This window comes from Hetaerina americana, unplaced genomic scaffold, assembly GCF_022747635.1.
Source record: "Hetaerina americana unplaced genomic scaffold, ioHetAmer1.1.p SCAF_1, whole genome shotgun sequence".
Taxonomy (NCBI): Eukaryota; Metazoa; Arthropoda; class Insecta; order Odonata; family Calopterygidae; genus Hetaerina; species Hetaerina americana.
This window is the reverse complement of record NW_027286069.1, coordinates 62,199,014-62,217,159: the sequence shown is the minus strand read 5'-3', so window position 1 is coordinate 62,217,159 and position 18,146 is coordinate 62,199,014. Positions and strand designations below refer to the sequence as shown.

The following is an 18,146-nucleotide window of genomic DNA, read 5'->3' as shown; positions in this document are numbered from 1 at the left end:
ATGTAGTAATACTTGGGAGCTCAGTTTCTCTATCATCAGTAGATAACTAATGATTATAATGCTTTAAGTATGCATGATTAAGGAGATCGGGATGGTGCGGAGGCTAACGTGCTAGTTTCCCACCCAGAGGGCCCAAGTTCGTATTCTGGAGGCGGCAGATATTTTTCAGTGGTATCTCGATCCCTATAATACATGTAATGTGTAATGCGAACCCCCCGGTATGTAATGCGAACATATTTTTGAAATCTGCAAATCATAATGATGCCTCACGTATTGAAAATACTTACCCGAATAGTTAGCCCAAGAGTAGAAGGAAGGATAGAAGAAAGCCTTCTGCAAAACTTTCCGGAATTCCGGAAAAACCGAGGAGCAAGAGGGCATATATTTAGCTTGAGGGTACTGGCCGTAAAAAGGGTAAACATATGTAAGCATATAAGTATACTTGCATACAAACATACTTGTATGTAGCATTCATGGACTTGGAGAAGACCTTCGGCAACGACGAATGGAACAAGATGTTCAAGATACTAGAAGCGCATTGAATGGACGACAAAAACAAAATAATAATCCATCACCTCTATAAATATAAAATCTGCAATAAACAAATTGGACCGAGGATGGAATCTCTAGACAGAACCATTTAACGTTTATCTTAAAGAGACTACAAAGGAAATGCAAGAATCAAGCATCAAAGTATCCAAGGTTGATGGTGAAGAAATTAACATGCCCTGGTTCGCAGAATCATTGTAAATAGCAGTAGTAGCAGAGACGTGAGAGGACCTGCAAGCAACTCTGATTGCTATGGACCAAGTAATTGGGGAATACGCGAGCATCAACAAGAAGAAAACTAAAATCCTTGTGTATGGAATGGAGAAGCTGACAGCAGATATTATTCGAGGAGTGAAGCTTAAGTGAGTGGAATCCCTCATCTACCTGGGCAGCAGTATAACTTGGGATGGAAGAAGTTCGGCCGACTTCAAGCAAAGAATAGCTTAGGCTACGAAGGCTTTCATGAAGACGAGGTAACTATTATGTTCAAAGAAACTGAGGTTGAAAAGTTGTTTAGCGAAGAATAGACCCTTTTGAAAGATGTTACTGGAAGTGAATTCTGAAGATTATATGCATGGAAGAAGCGAGGAACGAGGAAGTATATTTGAGACCAGAAAACTACAGGACCATACGGAGAACTCATAGAAAAAGAAGGACCAGATGGATTCGATATTCCTTGAGACACATTGAGACACGTTTAGAAAAATAATGGAAGGGAAAATTCCGCGAGGAAGACCAAGAGACATACATAAGGCTACATTACATAAGGCTATTTAAGGACGTAAAACAAATGAGTTATCAGGGGACGAGGGAATAGGAATTAACACTGATAGAGGAGAATGGAGGAATCCAGTACTCAGAAACCAATCTTGGACTTGAAATACTGATGTTGATGGCTTTCCTCCTCTGTTAATTCTAATCAAAATGAACCTTACCTTTTCAATTCCGTCTCTGTAGAAAACTGCCGCCTTACATTTTAACCACTTGTTTTAACCACTAGCTTCCCCCTTAAAATTTCATGCAGTAGACTTCTTGAAATATGGGGAAAATAAAACGAGAGATCCGTAATCGTAAGTTGGGTATTTACGCGAATTTTTTCGTTGATTTTCACCGTCAGTTCATCTTTCACAAGGCTAGGCCGACCATTGCGGTCCCCGTCATGAACAATGGTGCAGCCATTTTTAAACTAAATGCACCACTACCTCACTCAGCCTTCACTCATTATTCCATCTCCGCACACACAAAGTTGCCTATACATTTCAATTGGCTAGTGGTTTTTTGCCAGTAGAAACCTAATCACTGATCGCACTTCACTACTCGCGGGATTTTCTATTGCAGCGCACATTTTAACAGTTTGCACTGAGCAAAGTAGAAGGGCCAAAGTCTACACACTATTAAAGCAGGGTGTATACTGAGTTTAGGGATGTTTCGACGCCGAGATGTTGGCTCTAGCCCCACCCACCGCCTCGCTAGTCCGAAACGTAAATTACTTTCTGGACAGCAGTGGTACATATGTTTTTACATATTCCCCATGAAAATTATATATAATCATACATACCGTAACAAACAAAGGTACTAAAATATTCCGAAATGAACTTTTAAACGGAGTTTAATACATTAAAATAGTTAAATTAAAAGAATTTTCAAAAATCGGTTTACGAAATATTAGCAATTTTCATACAAAAAACCAGTAGCCTCTGTACATCATTTAATATCGATCGCACCTTTAAGAAAACGTGTTGGATCTGAAATTATTTTTTTTAATTGCCAGAATTCTACATGTATCAACAGTTTTTAAATAAGAATGATATATATTTCAGTTTAAAGTAAAACAATTCATATTTTCGAGTTATATTTTATGCAAGCACTCTCTCGCAGAATGGCGTTCAACTTTCTTTCGGAAAAAAATGTTTTCCGTACAAATATTAATTTCACGCATTGAATTTTAATTGTTTGTTCTGTAGAATGATCGAAACTTTATTTAACTGCTACTATTCCTCACTGGGCAGTGTTTGGAAGAGGTGTATGGCAGGGTTGCCCATTATCACTGTTGCTGTTCAACCTGCTTGCAGAGGAAATGATCAAAGAGGCATGGGAAGAACTCGAGGTAGGAATGAAAGTGGGCGGGGAATTCGTAAAATCAGTTAGGTTTGCCGATGACCAAGCTTTAGTTTGTCAGTCAGTCAAGGGGTTTCAAGTATTGCTGAGTGAATTAGAAATTCAGTACGACAGGTATGGGATGAGAATAGATATTAAGAAAACAAAGGTTATGCGATTTCCTAGAAAGAAAAAGGCTAAGCTAAACATTAAAATAGGAGGGCAAAAACTAGAGCAGATAGAACAGTTTACGTATTTCGGAAGTTTTTTGGACCAACACGGTCAAATTAACAGGGACGTAAGAAAAGAATTGCCCTAGCAAAGAGGCTTTCACAAGGAGGAGGGAGTTGATGACAGGGACGTTGAGTAAGGTTATTAAGAAAAGACTCGTAAAAATGTTGATATGGAGCGTAGCTATGTACGGTGCGGAATCATGGTCATTGAAGCAGGATGATAGAAGTAGATTGGAGGCTTTTGAAATGTGGGTGTGGAGAAGAATGGAGAAGGTGAAATGGACAGAGAAGAAAACAAATGAGGAAGTACTTGGTATGGTGGGCGAAGAGAGGGGTTTGTTGGGAGAAATCCTATGGAGGCAGGAAAAGTGGATGAAGGGTATATTGACCGGCAGTGGGATGTTGAAGACTGTGATTGAGGGGAGAATGTTGGGCAAACGAGGTAAGGGAAGGATCAGGATAGGGATGTTGGACTGGATGAAAGGAGGAAGAAGGTACTCGGATATGAAGAGCGGCCTGATATAGAGTAGGATGTTGTGTTTTGCTAGGAGTCACAAAATATTCATTTAAGAACTGTGCCCATCCAAATACATACCTTAACCGGTAGATTATCTAATAATAATAATAATTCCTCACCAGTGGTGGTAATTACCATTAATTAGTGATTCGTTGATTCGAAAGAAGAGATCGTGTAACACACCGAGGGGAATAAGCGAAGATATATTTGCCCTCTTGATTCTGCAGAGCAGCCACATATTTTTTCCCTTAAAAGATACATCTGTCCTTAATTTTTTAAAGTCAATTTCTTAGACGTTGACGGCTAAGCCATCGCGGGCGTGAATTTCTTGACTCGCACACTCTGTCGTGTCGGAGTTCCAGTTCTAATTTTGCCCTGATAATTCAATTTTTATCAAAAAGCTATTAATATTTGGTTTATTCCAAGACTGAAAGTAATAAATCAGTGGCAATGGTCTCAAAAAAAGCTTTATAACTGTTGAAAGTTTCTTTTTTCATTTATGACTTGAAATAAAAGAAGGCCATCAAGTTTTATTTCCTATTAGAATGTTTGAGTTTTTGCAAAATGTATTTAGTTTCAAGGTCCTCCTCCATTTATATCTCCTTTGTGTATTGCATTGCTTATGTTTAACTTTTGCGAGGACAATCCCGTATTTTCTAGAAGAAATAAATGATGAAAGCCATTTGACAAATGTCTTGATACAAGTATGATGTAGAGTCAATTATGAATAAAACGTGGAAATATTTCTCACGATTTTTCTGCGTGAGTTGAATATTTCACTGAATGGAATAATATTTAAGCCAACCTGAACCTTAAAGACAAAACGCTTTATAACTTTTAAAATAAATTCATATTTTAAACTATGGAACGATGAGCGTAAGTCCTCTTTTTATGAGAAGTATAAAGTCGGTGTTGTAAAACTATATATCTCTTTGGAAAGTAATTTTTAGCTTGAATGAGGACGAGAAGAAAAATTTTATTGAATTCAAATTGACGTAGAGATTATGAAATAATATTTAAACCATATAATTGGGGAAAGGATTAAATTAACATGCTTGCGTTATGCTAATAAGTTCATTTCATTGAGCATAGTTGCCTGAAGATTAGTGATGAAGAGCATCTGGGGTTTTTGCCCTCCAACTATTTAGGTTATGTAATACTACGTCACCAAAGATCGGTTTGAATTTACGACGGCGAATATATCATCCGACAGTTGGAATCTATTAGTTGTAGCTTTCCTCGGTCGGTTTTGCAGTATTGTCATCGTCGAATTTACGGTTATTAAGTTTCACTTTGTGTGGCGAGGATTCATTGTAAATAGAAACGCTTTTCATGATACATTTCCCTACAATCAATACATTTGATTCATCGCAAAAATGGTTAATTATATTTTCATGAAAACTATCTTCGATTACGAATTTACGACCGTGATGCTTCTCACACTCTGACAAAAATCGTGGCATGGAAGAAATAACATTTTGTGGACTCCTTTACCATTTGAATAATAAAGCGAACAAATCTGTGACCAAAAACATGATTTCGACGGCCTCGAGAAAACCTGAAAAAAGTTAGACGAGTTTGCCTTAATTGGGAAAGAGATGACTCTAACTATGAGTAATGGACCGGATATATAAATGGCTCCCGATCTGTCGTCTGGTACAGGCATTTGAAAATCTTCTGCGTGCTCGTATGTGGTCAGGGTCGAGAAGGAAGGGAGAGCGGTATGAGTGAGGATAGGGGCTAGCTCTATGGTACGAGTGAAGTGTTCCAGATAGTAATTGGATTTATGGCAGGCCGCGATACTGCCAATTAATGAGCGAATTTTCGCTTCAGCCTTCAACTCCGAAGAGGCACGTGGAGGTAGGCTCGCGACCTCTTCCTGCGAGCTGTGTATAGATTCACGTTACCCCACCCCTTCCGAAGCAAACATTAAAGCCTATATCACGATTGGAGTGAACTCAAAGTTCAACTTCAACCCCTTGTTACGTGTTTCTATGTAGGAGATTAAGGTCGCAGGAAGGTGTCAACCGTGAGCATTAACAGTCAACTTCAACTAGTCTAACTGTTCCCAAATTTCACGTTTAATGTTGATATAGTTCAAAATTTGGATATGAATAACGGGATAAGTGGTACAAAGCCATTTTGACGAACTAGAGATAACAGTAGGATCTGCAATAAAAGCGAAAAAATAATATCAATTAGACAAAGCCTATTTAGAAGTTTGTGGGAGATCCAAAAGAATACCCTCTCACGTGGTTAACCAATGCAGACAACGTGGATAAAATTGAAAATTTCTGAAAAAATATTATAATTCAATTAATATTAACACTGAATTGAAACAGTTTGATTAGTGAGTTTCTTTTACGATCCCTATTAAATACACTAGCATGGCACGTTCTGAGTTGGTTTGCCTAATCCCTAATCAATTATAACACCCCCTTTTTCGGTTTGAAATACATTAACCTTTGAAAACCTTTGGCATAATTTGAAAAGAAACATTTAATGATGGGTGTTATTCCGCTCTAGCCAGATCGTGTCTTGAGTATGCTTCTAGCATTTGCGTCCAGACGATAGATTTCACCTCTGAATTAATCGTAATTCAAAGGAAATCACTCGCATGATTCGTGATTTTAACATTATGACACAAATGGAAAGCCATTAAAATTACCCTAAAATAAAATATCAGCTAATGATATTATGTATTGCATGAGGAATATGAATTTTTTTCTGAATGACCGGGTACCTATCACTACCTGTGAGACATCCATCGTGGTGCTGTGGGTAGTATTTTGAGGAAAATGAAAGCAACTCTTATAGTTAACCGACATCCACTTCTCTATTGGTCGTAAAATATTAATAAGCATTAAAGCAGTTAGGAAATGCATTTGTATATTAATTAAATTTTATGGTAAATAATGGAATATATTATTTCTAAAATAGACGGGGAAAGATGGCCCAGTTAGTCTAAGGTCTTCTGGTGCTAAGATAGTGCAGCTGCAAAACTAAAATAAAAGCGCAAGAAATGGGCAGCTAATCCTCTATGAACATTTTATCACTTTACAATTAACGTTTCTCTTGATACTGAGAATTTGTAGACTCTAACCATAGCCGGCTCAAAAGTCTCAGAGGTGAAAAATTATAGTTAACTCATGACTGTGATTTATTGGATCTCCGTAATCACTTCCAGATATCCTCTCATCCCTAAACGAAATGATTCATTTGAAAAATGAATTTCCCTGCGCTTTATATTAATGAGTCGAGAATCTGCCAAATAATCCTTACATAGGAAAATTACTGTTCTGTGGTTGCGAATCAGTCGTTAAATTTTTGGAATCGAGTCATACGTAGATGCATATGAAACAAAGATATGGTATTAATGCGTCGAAAAACTGGATTCTGTGCGAAGGACCTTAAGTGGTTTGAATTAAAGTGCCGTCAATGGTTTCCCGGTAAGAAATGCCGTGTAGCCGATTTCTGGGAGCCGGAAAAATCCCAAAGTTTTGGTGATTGGCCCAAAGGCTTCCTAGGGAATTAAGCCTGGACCCTCCGGGCAGTAGCTCTGTGCCAAACCCATTTCACGTTTCACATAAAATATACAGGAGGCAATGATAACCATTTGTAGAGTATTAGTAGTTGTCAGGGGAGGTGACTGATAACTTAGGCAATTTGCGTGATCAGGTCAAGGTTGACAATTTGTTAGGTGTAGGGTAATCAGGGAAAGGAGAGAAAGAGAAGTGGAGAGAAACCCAGAGTCGGCGTATGCCTTCTTAACCAAAAGCGCCAAGGGGCCCACAGTTAACTTCCCATCTGACGGACGGCGTACTCCTCTTGAAGTGCTCTCCATAGAGCGGCCCAAGTAGGATCAAGATTCCCCTGAAAAATATTTTGAAACCTCCGGGATTCGAACCCTGCCCCGTTGCGTGGGAGGCAATTGCATAGCTACCGCACATCTCGATCCCTGTGATAACAAATTTATTGAAAACTATAATAGAAAAATAATTTTAAATCCTATGGGCATTGATTAGAAATGGAATTCATTTTTGTATTGTATGTTTTGCACTTCAGAAAGTACTGGAGAAATGTTGTTTGTGCGGTTGTAATTTCATTGTTCTTTACAGATTGGAGAACCCTCAAAGTGGGGAGGGAATGTGAGGAAGGTCGTGAGAAACCATGAAGTGAATGAATAGTTAATGACATCATGAACAGTGACTAAATATTTGTCCGAATTTAAAGTTAAAATACACCTAGAGGAACTAGCTTGAAGTGAAGCATAGTATGAAACATAAATGCGTATTGTCCCCGTGGTTGCTCAATATTTGTTGTGAAAAATAACAGGCAGATATGCTTAGATGAGTTAATATTAATAATTGAGAATAAATATTTGCCTGTTCCATCATGCGCCAAGTATGCTTGCTGAAAACCCACAAAATAAACAGTAGCCTTGGATAGCTGCAATGAGAAAAGGGCACTTTTGTCAAAAAAAAACGAATTTTTCTTTCAAATGGTGAATGGAGAGAATAGTTGAACGAATGAACGGGAACTAATTAAGCAGTTGCACGATATTTTATATCCCAACAAAATATTTGAGGATGATAGTACTGCAGTTGAAGTACTCGTACAACAGGCAGGTGAAACCCAGCAGAAATATTGGTACAAGGTTGGACATGTAAAAAAATGATTTTAATCGAAGGTAGCAAAAAATACGGTGTACTCCTTCTCAAGTGTCAAGTAGTGGTATGGTAGTGAATCTTTTCGATCTATTTGTTTGTCCAATTATTTGATAAATTGTGCGAATTCATCCGGAGCTGGGAATGCAATGCCGAATTCTTGTCTTAAGTAAAATCGTTAAAAACATCATTTTCTACCCGCGCATCATCATTCTGAACCTGTTTTTATTGTTTATCAAAAAGTTGTTGCAGGAAAAGAATTATATTCTCATAAAGGCTATGGGGCTATGGTTAACCTGGGTGAAATACTAATTGCAAAAAGTTGTAATAAACGCAATGAGTTTCCAATAGCATATTTGCCATTTTAAAACGGGAACTTTTCCTTGATTTTTCATTTAAGATAAGGCAAATTCCAGTAGAAAACCTTGTAACTGCTGTGAATTAAAGCTCAAGGCTGTAGACGGGAGAAGCTCTAAATGCATCCGACGGTGCTCTATGTTGAATTACTTTTAAGAACGTTTCCTAGACTAACAAACTTGCTGCGGAGGATCTCATTATTGAATTTTCTATCTTCGAAGCTGTAAATAATCATAATTTTTCGTTATCCAAGAGCAGATCGCTCCCTTTCAAACACCACTGAAGGATGAAATAGATTGATTACTTCCGGAATATTTATAATTTTTTACGGTTATTATCCTCAGCTACTCGTATTCAGACGGCGTATGAGACTAACATCATTCTTTAGAGGTTATATGATATAAACTCAAGCTAATCTACAGTGCAGAAGTGAAAGCATTATGCCCCGTAACTTCTAAAAAAAGAATGGCATTTCCGAGGATGGTAAACAATTGAAGCATTTTAATGATCTACGAAATAATATTTATTTATAAATATGTAGTTTGTTGGAAAGAGCAAAGAACTGTAAAATACTTGCGATATTTTACGGAATCTCCAATTTCAACATTACTCTGATATTTTGAAAATCTTTTCATGGTACCCAAAACTTTAATGAAAGATATTTATTAATTTCAATGGTATGACCGTGATAATCAGACTCAATGAGGTCAAGTCCCTGAGTAGACTGCACAAAAATTACTCTTCAGGATTTGACAGAAGAGTAATGTGTTGTGAAATGCGGTATCGCTTACCTATTTGATGTCAGAAATATCCAGGACTTCCTCGAGGAGGTGACTACGGATCGATCCTTTCCCGACTACCTAACACTGTATGACACGCATAAACTAGTGACAACTCTATACGCATTCAAAGAGTGACCTATCATCCTATCCCCGCTTTTGGATCTTCTTCTGCCATTTCGCAACCTTCATTTTCTCTCCTTGCATTCACTTTCTTTTATTTATCACCATTATATCTCATCTTGATTTTCCATTCTCCGATAACCAATCCCCAAAAAACCGAATGAAGTACAATTGTTACTCCTCAATTAAATAAAAAACTTAATTATCACATTGTGCCTAAAGCTAACGTGGAGGGAACTGAGATCCAATACACGAATACAGGAGCAACTTTAGCACTTACCATGAATAATACTCCAAACTAGAAAGAATCTAAGGCTCAGAGCTCAAAAAACTAATAAAAATATTTGGTGAAACTCAAGAATTTTAACCACTTGTAATCCTCTTGATTTTCTTAAAAAATTATTACTTAATTGCCTATCGCATGTATTGATCATTGCTCCGTTATCGTCAGGCTCAGTTGATGAACTGTTACTTAAAATGTAAAATTTTGCAAAATTATGGTGTAAGATATAAAGTTAATTTAGCAATTTATGAACACGTCATGCCGTAATATTTTTGACTGAAGTGGTAAAAACTTGATTTTGATTTAAATTGCAGTTCTCCGTAGCAGTGCGTGTAGCTTGAGTATATGAAATGGTTATTGTAAACTCAAGTACTTTCGAAAGGCTGGTAAGATGACAAATACGCTTTAAAATAACCAAATGCTGAGCCAGTATTTATCAAATTCATTCATTTATCAATAATTTGACTTTTAACATTTGGAATAGTATTTTTTATATTATAAATTCAAAAAGTAGTCGCCGGTTGAAACTGTATGATCGCACCTAAATGAAAAGTTTCATGGTAACTATCACTTGAAATAATGCAATTGATTATTTGTATCTGTTCATGTATTTTTTTCTATCTCTAGTGTATCGTACATTCACTCTTAATTACCATGTATGTTATGGATATTTTTTATTTTGATTTATACTTTCATATTGGGCAATGTATTCTTAGTGCAATCTGCTTGTAAATGTTCCATATTCTCTTTTACATTTTACCGTAGGGGTAAGGGATGAAGGGTGTGCCATTGGCCCGAATTTATATTTGAATTGTCCATAAGCTAGGATGCGGATGGGATCCGAGCCGGCGGGTTATTACTGACACACAATCGAGTAACCTTCATACCAATTCTAAAACTCGGCCGTCGACTAATTTCTCCCCTTGTAATGATTGATGCATGTGAAATTGGTGGCTATCGTTGCGGTGAAGTGCGAGTTCTTGTGCTACGAAAATTTTCAAAATAAGCTATGCGTTTGGAAAAATTTACTCATCCCGTAATGTCAATCCAGGTGAATGGTTTTGGGTGAACTACGTTACATTATAGGGAAATAAATGGTGTGTTTATAGTTAAATATGTGACAATCGAGCGCCAATATTCTATAGTCGTGTGTCATAGTGATGTGTCGTAGTAGGCATCCCGATGATCTCTAGGCTCCATATTCCTTCGACCCGTCTCCTCCGAGTTCGACGCAATTACCCAATCACGCTGCGCATTCACTACCTCTCTTTTCCTTCGTGCGTGCTCCCCTCTTTATTTTACCCCTGACCTGTATAAGAGGCCGTGTGTATTTATGATTTTACTTAGTGCTTTGATTTTTGCCCATTCCACGTTGTATACGCAATCGATAAAAAATAAATATATCATGGAAATGTACCTAGTGGTTTACGTACTAATAGTCGAAGGCAATAACCATAAAAGCTCATGTTAAACCTAAAATTAAAATTGTTGGTACCTCCCTTCTAATTGGTAAAGGTGTACGTGTTAATATCACTACAAGTAACTACGCACATGCGTATTTTAAGAAAATATAGATTTCACTGTCGCTATTTGCAGAACTGTAAAATTTTTAAGCCGAATTTTCAACGACTCGAAATAAATTTTATTTCGGTTATTGTTCACGGCATTTTTATACCAAATGTGTTTTGTAAATTGAAGCCGAGAACGCACATGTTTCGCTGACTAGAAAAATGTTTCTTTCCTTAATGCCGAAAACCATTTCATTAGAGAAAACCACTTTAGTAAATGTGAGTAACAAGAAAGTGACCGATTATTTAAAAGCTTAACTTTCGATTCACTTCATTTGAATTTATCTGGATAATTTATATATTTTTAGCGAAATTATCTTTTTCCCGTGTTTGATTTGGTTCGCACCTGTCATTGCCGCTCCGTTCCGCAGAGAATCCCATTGAGGTTTTTCGTATATTACTTGATTTAATGTGCCAAATGCTTTTGGACGTACATTATTTGTTATTGCATCCATTTATTTATTCCCAAAATAATATTTGATCTTTATTCGTGAGAAATTTTATTGGGATTAAAATTTTACTGTGATCTTCGTGGATTATCTCTTGTATAATCAATTGTAATAATGACAATAACAGTTACCTAACCTCACGTGGTATTTAACTAGAGGTATCTTTTTACTCCTTAGGATTATCCACATTCGTGTAATTGCGGACACAGAGAGAATTTGAGAGGGCAAGGGGGTAAGTGGTTTCATGGATGGCTTCTTTCTTTCTCCCTTTGTAATAACGAAACGCATAGTGAAACTCGTGTAGCTCTATTTTGAACCGTACCAATCAATCCGTGAATGGAAGTATTTTAATATCAGTGTTTTAGTGATCGTATTCTTCGTTTCACCGAATTTCTCCGGAAGCAGTGAATTTTGTGCATTCCAAGAGTCGACCGAGCTATTCCTATGGACCGCACATCTAAGCACTACTTGGTCTTCTTACTTTATTATTTGCAGTGTTTTAAACTCTAAATGTAAAAATTCTAAAGATGTTTCCAGAGTATCAGCAGACATGGAAACCAATAGTAAATGAAATTTCACTTGGTGGCCATGCTGATTTTTTATATAATATATTATTTTAATGGCTATATGGTATAGCATCATTTGATGTCAATTCTCTTATCTCAACTACGAAAGTGAATGTTATCGAACAAATGGTAGCACTTTTCCGCTACTTAAACGGCCAGCAGCTGGCACTGTTTAGGTTGCAATAGCGGGGGGTGTTTTTGGAATCAAGCACTGCATCAACTATCACTACCAGCAGTACTCGGAATGAACTTCGGAATTTCGGTGGGGTCTGAGAAATCAACGTTAAGCTTGCTCTCCGTCAGATACCTTCTACCTTGTCAGAGTCCAGCAAAAGCGCAAGGACGGTTGAATTGTAGTGTAGAGCGTTTTCATTTTCAGACTCTCATATTAATTTTGGCATGACTTGAGAACCTCAATTCTTCATTGAAGGATATAAAATAAATGGAAGATTAGGATTTTTTGCGTCAAAAAATCTGTTTTCCGGGTGATGCGTGGTTCGATGATCAATGGCATGTCAGGAAGGAAAGAGATTTATCTCGACAACGAGTTGGGGGCAGCTGAGAGAAGAAATAAAACGAAAAACGGGAGTATCTTGCACTCTCCGAGCGAATCCATTGAAATGCACTACACATACGACGAAGATACCCCTGTGACTGATTAAAACCACCATCTCTATTGACAGCTATGACAATTTCTGGGCAGATAAGTATAATTACAATGGATTTGTATTCGGATCATCTTTTTTATAGTACTGTCGAAACGATCATGACAAAGATCAATAACTAGTATAAATGTCAAATTATCACTGCGGTCTCTTTTTTAAAAGCTACGAGTCGATTAAAAGTACCAAAATCACTCGTAAATGAAATTTGTAGAGTTGTAAAAGAACTGTGTAATGGAATATATTTTCCATCAATTAAAAGGGAGAAAGTTTATTGTTGCTAGAAGATTCTACGTGGTGGTATGAGTAACCTGTAACGACTTGGAAAGAAGCTTCTAGCTCTGAGAAATTGGCTCCTGGCCTACATTATAAAATGGGGAAAATAAAAGGATGACATTAAAAAAATAATTTTTCGGACATAAATGGAGATTAATGTGTTGAATTCCGCTAATTACGGCAGTGTAAAAGAAAATGTTTCAGTTTTGCTGGTGACTTGTTCCAAAGCCATCCATTATTGGTTCGTCTCACAAAGTCTTATGCTTAGTGAATGCTGGCTCAATAGAAGGAAAGCCATAAAGTTTGTTAAAAATTAAATTGTATTAAATTGAAAATGCTGCTATGGATTTAACTTTATTGGTAAAAATCCCAAGTCATACCAAGTATTAGGTAAAATATCTACATTTTTTAAATGAAAAGTATTCGTTGCATTAAAAATGTATGAATAGTCAAATTCAGTAAATTTTAATCATTTAACTTGATTCTATTTCATAAGGGTTTGAAGTGGAATACTGACTGAGAAAAGATGATGCTTGAGGTGCTTATTCTCAGAATAGAATGTTTGCATCAAAGGACGCCTGCCTTTTATACGAATATATTTAAGATGTTGCAGAAGGAAATTGCAGCAAAATATATCAAGGTCAATCGTCTGTATTTTAATGGTGGGATAGAAATAATTAATTAGTGCTGTAATGTTTCCCTCAGAATTGGCACTTATAACGTAATTAATTAAAAGATAAATCCTAATCGTCAGTGTAGTTATTTATGGTGCAGACGCACGACATGGAGACTCGAGCAAAATTGCTTAAATGCCTTGAACTAAGACTTAATAATGATTTGTTCGATATTAAAATATTTGCCGGTTGCCCTAAAGTCATCATATGCGATTCTTGATAAAATCCATATTATTATTCTCTATAAAAAAGCTGGTCCCTTATTGAAGGGACGTGATGTATTTTGGATGCAAATGAAAACGAATGTCTACAATACACAGAGCGTTGCCATGTTGTGCAAGATTATGATTTCATTTACCGAGAAATCATCTTATTCTGCAAGCCTTTGGTTTAATTCGTTTTCATATGCTCTGATTGAAAGGGCAAATAATGTTAAGTGCCATGAATTATCGATATTTCTGTCCGTCTGTTTTGAGATAAATTTTTATCAATCTTGACTCCCTAGGAATGAAACAATACCCTCTCAAAACATAATTTTATTTCCTTTATGGATGTTGAGCCGTCGTTGATAAGATTCTCGACTGTTTTGGAGGTTATGCAACGATTGGATGCAATGATTCATATCTTATCCTTCCTTCCTCGCAGTCCCCTTTCAGTCTCCCATTTCCCAGCCCCTTTCAGTTTTCCCATTCCAGCCGCACCTCGTATTCTCTTTGCTTCACCCCCTTGCTCTCCTCTCGTCAGCCTATTATGCTTATCCAACCGCCTCTTTTATGCGGCTTCTCCTGCCCCCTCTCTTCGCCTATGTCACGCTCCGCTAAAGTCTTCATTTCTCGTACTTTCCCTCGAACTGATATCAAACAACTACTGAGGGCTCCTTGTATTTGGTCGTATAACCTTGTTCGCGGTCTTTACAACTATATTTTTAATCGATGGCTTCACATATAGAGAACATGACCTCGATGAAATCAGTAACGGATTTGGTATACTAAGATGTGAATATTTCGTTCAATAATTTATTGGTTCTTAGGAACGTATGCTCTTTTTACATTTTTTTCAAGTTCTATCGATAGCTTCAATATTAACGCATACGGTTCTATCTTTGCAGAATTAGGAGCGTAGAATAAGAATCGGTATACATTTATAAACTTGAGAGATGCCTCAAACATACAGCCCACCCAAAAACTAGATTTTTCTCCCTTTCTTTATTTCTTGATTGACAGCATTAATTTTTATGAACTATGAATATAATGTTGCAATAATGTAGCAAAATAATTCTAATGAGTCACTGAAAATTCCAAAGTGTCGAAATAGAAAAATAATACCTTTTTACTGAAGTCAATTAAAGAAAATGAGAATTTCACAATGATTTTTGCGAAGAAAAGTATCTAATACGCCATCTCCAAGGATTCAAGCGATTTTTTCATTCATTCAATTTTTATCCATGGCGGTAGGGAATGAGGTTTTAAACAAATATTGGATTAACTATAATTAACTGATGATATTAGAATATAAAATGTCAGATTTTTATAATATTTACTCAATTATTGATTTTAACGGTATGGTCATGGAGTACAAATGTTCACGATGTTTTTTATTTTGACATTAATTCATGCATAACCTTGCATTATTTTAAATGTGTAAGTAATTTTGTTCAACGAAGAAAACTTTTTGTATCAATACCTTGCGTACTCTATTATTCCAGGTATTTGCATTTTTCTCTGAAATATCAGTATAAATATTATTATTCCTTTAATGAATATATTATATGAATGGACTCGCTATACAATATTCACGGATATTCACGAGAAAACACAATATTCATGAACGCTGTTCATCAGAAACACCTGTTAACTACATATCATTAATAATTACTAGATAATTCTGCTCAGATTCTGCAATGTGGCAATGGATAATAAGATTGTCAATGAAGTCGAACTCTGTCGAAGAAAAAATTCAATATGACGAAATACTCTACTTAACCAATAACTAATACTCTGCTAAACCAATAACAAAAAAATATTTTGAGTGTATCAACCGTTTTACGAATTCAGTGAATTCAGTTGAAGTACAAAAAATTTTGAAATACGTAATATGAGTTTATATTGCTAAGTTTTCAACCCTATTCCACAATTATGAATAAATACATCAGGCAAATTGCTACAATGTAACGCTATGATTGCTAAAATAAATATTTCTAGTGAGGTAGCCTTTAAAATTTATTAATTTATTTTTCAGTTACAATAATTCCAGCATTTTCTCATTGTTTTTGTTTCAACCAGCTATTGTTAACTTTAACTAACTGTAAAAAATAGTTCACGTTAAATTATTGTGACTTTACGGACAGACATGTTTGGCATGATAAGTGGTAATTTAGATACATTTGTTATGCCTTTAAAATAACTCAATAATAATTGGATATACCATAATAATATGAAATAACCGTCAGAGCGAACTGCGTATGCAAATACTAACTTCCAAAGATAATTTCAGATCGATTCCCGTTGAATTTCGTTTAAAATGAATCGAAACTGATGTAAGAAAATAACAATTTACTTATGCACAGATTATTTTAGTTTTCATATGCATTCAGCTTCTTACCTCGCATTTCACAATAAGGAAACGCACCAGCCTTTGGAGAACAAAAACATTCCAACCATTATTTCACATTTGAATTTGCATGATTTACAGCCGAATCATTTACACATTATGATGGAACACTTCTTAATGCATGCTGGACATTTATAGAAGCCAATAGGAGGTAAATCGAGGGAAGACCGTGCTAAAATCATCGACATACCACCGATGGGCACAGTTTAATGCTGTATATTCTCCGGGTAAAATTCGGATACGCTTACCTCTCAGAGAATGTATTTCTCTCGTGGCCCTGCGGCTGATGAGAGCAAATCCTCCACTTCAATGCTTCCTCGCGGGAGTCGTCCCTGTAGCCTCGGGTCCGTCCGCCGGCGCGTGGACAGAGGGAGAGCGGCAAAGTCGTGTGCGGTGTTAGGGTTCGTCGCGCGGTCGGCGTCGTCCTCGGGGATCGAGTGAGGGACGGCGGGAGAGTCGTCGCGGCCTCGCTCTCTCTCTATTCCCTCTCGCGGAGAGCCCTTATTTGTTTCCGCGAGCCGCCACCGATAGAGGGAGCTCGCCCCTGCAAACACTATTCCTCCGCGCTTGTGGCGTGAGGGAAGTCGGAGCGTCCACTCTTATGAGGTTGTGCGAAGGGTGGCGGCGGCGGCGATATTGGTGGGAGTGACGGATGCGGGGGTGGTGGCGGGGTGTGTGGGAAGGGGAACCGAAGGCTCGGGAGCGAGCAATGAGAGAGGGTTGGGAAGAAGAGAGGGGGAAATGTGGGTGGGAGGGAGGGATGCGTGGGCAGGTCGGCCTCCGGGGAATTGTTGGAGAGGGGGTGCAGAAGGGGGCAAAGAGGTTTTGGAATCGAGTGAGGAGGAGGCATAGGGATTTTTGTATCGGTGCGTCCTTATTTATTTTTTCTTACGCTAAGTCGGGCAAAAGAAACGGAGAGATGGGTAAGGGCGGGGCAATTAGAGCTTCGAGAAAGAGAACCAAGCTTGGCAGAGATATGTTTTTCTTCCTCAGACTGCCCTACGCTAAATAAGTTCGTCCATTTCCCCGTACTCGCTTTAGAATGATCTTAGAATTGTTCTTGTTTCCACGTGCGGTCCTTAATAGTTTGAGATATTTTTTTGATTGGATTATTATTTTAAACTTGCCCCTGCAAAATTTTAATAGAGGGAAATTTCTGTATTTTATCTATAAAAATAAAGGCATGAATGCGGTCAATAAAAAATTTGTATTATCAGTATTAATATTAAATTTCGTGCGACAGGACTTGTTCCTCATTTTCGAGAAAAATATATTTGTTTAAGTAAAAATTCATATTTATTGTGTGTAAGTAATTATTCAATAAATTGTACACGTGTTAAATGAAAGAACTTCATGAAATCCAAGGCACGGCGTGAACCATTCAGCATACAAGGGAATGGGAGCTGAATCTAGCTCGTACATCATTAAACCGTTGAGCAGTTCTCCCGGGAGCTGGGTGAAGAGTTAATTTACCATCAGGCCAAAATACGGTCACCCAATGTACGAACCTAAATGTGCTTCGTGCATAGGGTGACCAAATCAAAAATTTTATTTTCGGGGATCATTGGTAGATTTTGGGGTATTCCTTATTGAACTTTGGGTTAACCGCTTTATCAAATATTGAGAATGAAAAATGTTGAGATTTTTTAGATTTTAAAAATATACAAATGCATAAATAAGAAGATACAATGTACATTTTGCTTGTTTTATTGCCATCATTGATGTGTGATGCATGT

The 18,146-nt window shown here is 37.0% G+C and overlaps 1 protein-coding gene across 2 annotated transcripts in view; it reads right to left on the bottom strand.

The window, feature by feature from the left end:
- Window positions 1-17,014, bottom strand: part of Hdc (histidine decarboxylase) — a 70,425-nt gene extending 53,411 nt beyond the window's left edge. The window contains exon 1 of one of the 2 annotated variants that reach the window (XM_071590495.1): window positions 16,659-17,014. The gene's annotated coding sequence lies outside the window, so the exon portion shown is untranslated. The remainder of the gene's footprint in view (window positions 1-16,658) is intronic. The other variant, XM_071590485.1, reaches the window with a different exon arrangement.
- Between the last annotated feature and the right edge of the window lie 1,132 nt (window positions 17,015-18,146).